Consider the following 5,520-nt stretch of genomic DNA (forward strand, 5'->3'; position numbering starts at 1 on the left):
TGGGGTAATCAGGATGGGTGTGTCAGAGGCAATGAGATTGGCACAGGATAGAGCAGGGTTTAGGGCTGTTGTACATAGGGTCGCTATGAGTCACAAACCACTCGACGGCACATAACAACAACAACAACAACAACAACATATTCCTTTTAAACAGTTCCCTCCCTCATTTGTTTCAACGCAGTATACATTTATCCGCTCTTTTCTTAGGTTACCCCCAGCCCTGATGTCAGCCCTGTTTTACAATAGTGGCACTATGCAGTATTTGTCCTTTTGTGACTGAGGTACTTCACTCAGCATAATGTCCTCCAAGGTCACCCATTTTGTTTAATATTTCATGAGCTCTTTATTTTTCAATGCAACATAGTATTCCACTGTGTAAATATACCAGAGCTTTTCTAGCCATTCATTTGTTGATGGCACTTGGGTTGTTTCCAATTCTTTGAAATTGTGAACAAAGCCACAATAAACATGGGTGTGCATATACCTGCTTGAATGGAAGTTCTGGTTTCTTTAGGGTATATTCCCAGTAGTGGAATTGCTAGGTCAAATGGTATCTCTAGTTACAACTTTTTGAGAAACTGCCATACTGCCTTCCATAGTGGTTGCACCATTTTACACTCCCAGCAACAGTGAATAAGGGTTCCAGTTTCTCCACAACCTAGCCAGCATTTGTTGCTTGCTACTCTGTTGAATTTTGTTAATCTTACTGGGGTAAGATGATATCTCATAGTTGTTTTGATTTGCATCTCTCTTAGAATTAGGGATTTTGAACACTTCTTCATGTGTTTGTTTGCCATCTGAATGTCTTCTTTGGTGAAGTGTCTGTTCATATCCTGTGCCCATTTTGCAACTGAGTTGTTTATCTTGTTGTGGCACTCAAGTATTCTATAAATTTCCCTTTTCAGACATGTCATTGCCAAATATTTTCTCCCAGTCTGTGGCTTCCCTTCTTACCCTGTTAGAGAAGTTTTTGAATGTGCAAAGGGATTTTATTCTTACAGTGCAGAAGAGGAAGACCCTTGATGAGATGGATCGATTCTGTGAGTGGAGTGGTGGGAATGAATGTGTTTGAGACAGCAAGATTGGCACAGGATAAAATGGCATTTAGGGCTCTTGTACATAGGGTCGCTATGAGTTGCAAATGACTCGATGGCATGTAACAACAACATCCTCTCCTGGTTGTAGGTTTTTCAGGATGCTTGGAAGTCTGTTTATGTTGTGGATTTGGGCTTCTAGAATTCTTCCAAGCTTTTCTCTAATGAAGTTTATAGTTCTTGGTTTTATTCCTAGGTACTTGATCCACTTTGAGTTGGTTTTTGTGTATGGAGTGAGGTAGGGATCTTGCTTGAGTTTTTTACAGATAGTTTTCCAATTATGCCAACACCAATTGGGTTTTTTTGGGAACTGATTTATTAATAGAATTGGTTACATTCAAAGGCCGTGGCTTAGACTTGCTCTGAAGAGATGAAGGCACCAACCTACCCAGGTGGCTCAGGCAAAGTCACCAAGGTCTTGACACGAAGGTCCCTGGAAATCTCAGCAGTTTAATCTGCTTGGGTAATCACGTCCCAGTTCACAATGAGGATGGGACAGTGGGCTCAAACACAGGCACTTGCGCGCAAAAGACTTGTTAGTGGGCATCATTAAGCTGCCGTGCAACATCCAGGATATGCTTGGCTCCTTTGTTCAACAACAAGTTAGCCAGACTAATGCCCAGGTTCTCAGCAGCCAGCTGGGCTCTTCGTGGAACATTCCGGGCAGTTATGCCTACCAGCTGTGGGTCATCTTCAGGGCCATCCTCATGCTGGGCAGCGACATGGACAGTGGCCTGCATGGTCTCTTGCATGCTATCTGAGCCATCCAGACTCCATACTCCTCCGGTCAGGTACAACTGTCCATCCTTCACAGCTGTATGCACTGCTACTGGAACACTGCAACCTCCTTCCAGGTGCCTCAGGAAGGCCTGTTCAGCGATGCAGCGGAGCAGTCTCAGGATCATGCAACACACCCACTAGGTCCAGGATGTCCTGGTCTTTGGCTCGAACTTCGACCCCCAGGGCCCCCTGACCCACTGCATACATGCAGTCCTCAGGACACAGGATCTGTCCCACCCATGCAATGCAGGGCAGCGGCAGCCAAGATGATAGCACTGAACTCCTGCTGCTCATCCAGCGTGCGAAGCCACGTGTTGAGGTTTCCTCGAATACTCCTGAACTCCAGATGTGGGAACTTTCTGTGCAGCTGGGCCACTCTCCGCAGGGAGCTGGTTCCCACCACGCTCCTCTCTGGCAAGGTTTCTAGGGTCTTCCCAACAAATTTTGGGTGAAAGACAACAGCATCATAGGGGCTCTCTCGTTTGCAAATGGCTCCAATGGTGAAACCAGGAGGAAGTACAGTGGGTAAGTCCTTCAGAGAGTGCACAACCAGGTCCACTTCATTCCTCTCTAGTGCATGTTCCAGCTCCTTGGTAAATAGGCTTTTCTCTCCAATCTTTGAAAGTGCAGTATCTAGAATCTTGTCCCCAGTGGTGGACATGGCAATGATTTCAAACTGCAGGGTAGGGTATAAGGTTTTCAGCGCTGTCACCACAGTGTCTGTCTGTATTCGAGCCAGCTGGCTCTTGCATGTACCCACACGAATCACTCTCATCTTTGGGCCGTCGTCCTTCTCTGTTTGTTTTTAAGGAACTCTGGTGGCATATTCTGTAGGAAGTTGTGCTGCAAACTTAAATCTCCTGTGATTCGAACCTACCAGCGTCGTTGCAGCCGCGTCACCGTGGCCAGACATGGCTGTGCTCGAGAAGGAGACCAGGGAAGTGTCATTAAGGTCCGTTAGGGGTCTAGAGAACCAGAGGCTACGGCTGGCCGGTTCTGTGGAGCACGTGGGCCTGAGCTCTTCCTACACCCCAGCCTTCGGGATCTGTGCTGGCAGAGTGTCCGCCAACACCAATTGTTAAAAAGTCTGTTGTTTCCCCACTTGATTGATTTCATTTCCTTGTCCAAAATCAGTTAGTAGGTAGATGGGCTGATTTCTGGGTTCTCAATTCAATTCCATTATCTATGTGTCTGTCATTGTACCAGTAAGATGCTGTCTTGACCACCACGGTAGTGTAGTAGGATTTGAAATCAGGGAGTGAGATGCCTCCTACCTTGTTTCTCTCTCTCTTTTTATTTTTTAACAGCAGAAAAGTTTAATTCCTTTTAATTACAAACCACATCCAAGGCCTTAACTTACAGACATAAACCAGAGTAGCCATTTAAAGCATTAGACATTAAGGTAACGAGACATACAAGAGCTGATCTAAGGAAATGCTTTGCCATCTGAAGCTTACAAGAAACCCTGCCTGTTTCCATAGTAGAGCTCTGCTAGTGCTTGGATATGGCTGAGGATATGAGCATTTCTGCAGAACTGAAAAACAGCTTTGTTTCACAAGTACAGAATCGTTTAGACCACATTGGTGGGTACACGTCTTCAAGTAAAAGGAAAAGAGGGGAAAGGCAAGTTCCTCACAGCGCATTAGGCTGCCTTGTACAGGGCTATGGCCGAGAAGCGGACTCATGCTCAGTGAATTCTCTGCAGACCTTGGCAGCATCCTGAAGCAGGGAGTCCTTTGAACTGGTACCATGGTTCAAGGGGAAAAGCATTCGTCCATCGAGTTTGTAGAGGTAGCCATTCACGTTGTTAAACAGAATAAAATGAAAGTTCACTTTGTCGTCTACCAGACACTGGCCTTCTTGCGCCACAGCGTGAGCTGCCTGGATGGCCTCGTTCTTTTCAAAGCATTTTGCTCTGTCATCAGGAGACAGTTTCCCCGTTTCAGAAAGAAACTGATTCGGGACAGATCCATTGTCAAACTGCAGTTTGTCCTGATTATTGACCACTGCATGTATCAGTCCAATGGTCCCACAGGAGTTACCAATGGTCTGCTTCATGAAGTACACTTTGGGACTGACTTCTTGTCCCTTCAGTTCTTCATTCTGTTTTTTCCTGAAATTCTCATGCTGAGCGGTGAGCAGAAAGAGCAGCAGCAGCGCGCAGGCAGGGGCTGGCACCAAGCCCAGAGACTCCTCTTCCAGCCCCAGCACGTCCGCGAAGGGCCACTGCCCGGCAACCCCGAGGCGGGCCAGCACTTTGTTCAGCATCTCTGGGTTGATCTCAACTGCATCTTCGCGAAGATAAGGAAGAGCCTCAAGCTCGAGAAGACGGAAAAATAGTGAGCGGAGCCGCCCAGGCTGCTTCTATAAAGCGCCCCTTGTTTCTCTTTTTACGGTGTGCCTTGCTTATTTCGGGTCACTTTCCACTCGAAATGAAATTGGAGATTGTCTTTTCCGTCTCATCGAAGAATGGAATTGGTGTTTGTATTGGATTGCATTGAACATATAAATTGCCTTTAGTAGTATTTGCCATTTTCACACTATCGAGTCTTCCTATCCATGAGCAAGGGATATTCTTCCATTTCTCCAGGTCTCTCTTTTTGTTTCTTGTAGTAATGTTCTGTAATTTTCTTTGAACAGATCCTTTGTGCTTCTGGTTAGATTTACTCCCAATTACTTAATCTTGTGATTAGTTATTGTGAAGGGTATTATTTTTCTTAGTTCCAGTTCTGTATTCTCTTTGTCACAGTAGAGAAATCCAACTGACTTTTGTATGTTGATCTTGTATCCTACCACTTTGATGAACTGGCCAACTATGTCCAGTAGTTTTCTTGCTGAGTCTTTAGGATTTTCTAAGTATACTATCATCTGCATATAGAGATAATTTTACTTCCTCTTTCCCAATTTGAATACCTCTTATTTCCTTCTCTTGTCTTATTTCTATGGCTAAGACTACCAATACAACCTTGGATAACAGAGGTGAGAGTGGGCATCCTTGTCTAGTTCCTGTTCCCACAGGCAATGCCTTTAGTCTCTTTCCATTGAGAACACTGTTGGCTCTCGGGTTTGTGTATATATTTTTTACTATGTTGAAGAAATTCCCCTATTTTGTTGAGTGTTTTAATCAGGAAATGGTGTTGGATTTTGTCAAAGGCCTTTTCTGCATCAACTGATAGACAGGATCATGTGGTTCTTGTCCCTTGCTTTGTTTATATGATGAATTACAATTATTGTTTTTCTTATGTTGAACCATCCTTGCATACCTGTTATGAATCTCACTTGGTCATGATGGATTATTATTTTTTTTATGTATCATTGGATTCTATTGGCCAGGATTTTTGCAATTATGTTCATAAGAGATATTGGCCTATAGTTTTCTATTTTGGTGGTGTCTTTACCTGGCTTTGGTATCAAGGATATGTTTGCTTCATAGAACAGAATGAGTCTGGGAGAATTCCATCTTATTCTATTTTCTGAAATAGTTTATGTAGAATTGGTGACAGTTTTTTTTCTGAATGTTTGATAAAATTTACTTGTAAAACCATCTGGTCCAGGGGTTTTTTTGGTTGGAAGTTGTTTTATTACCTTTTTCAATTTCTTCTTTTGTAATGGGTCTGTTCAGGTGTTCAATTTCAGTTTGTGTCAG

General features: G+C 44.0%; 2 pseudogenes; both read right to left on the reverse strand.

The window, feature by feature from the left end:
- Positions 1-1,630: 1,630 nt before the first annotated feature.
- LOC102874187 lies at positions 1,631-2,787 on the reverse strand (annotated as a pseudogene).
- A 729-nt stretch (positions 2,788-3,516) lies between these two features.
- LOC102874585 lies at positions 3,517-4,154 on the reverse strand (annotated as a pseudogene).
- Between the last annotated feature and the right edge of the window lie 1,366 nt (positions 4,155-5,520).

The sequence above is a fragment of the Elephantulus edwardii genome, unplaced genomic scaffold (genome assembly GCF_000299155.1).
Source record: "Elephantulus edwardii isolate Elephantulus edwardi_28Jun2011 unplaced genomic scaffold, EleEdw1.0 scaffold00466, whole genome shotgun sequence".
NCBI classification, from domain to species: Eukaryota; Metazoa; Chordata; class Mammalia; order Macroscelidea; family Macroscelididae; genus Elephantulus; species Elephantulus edwardii.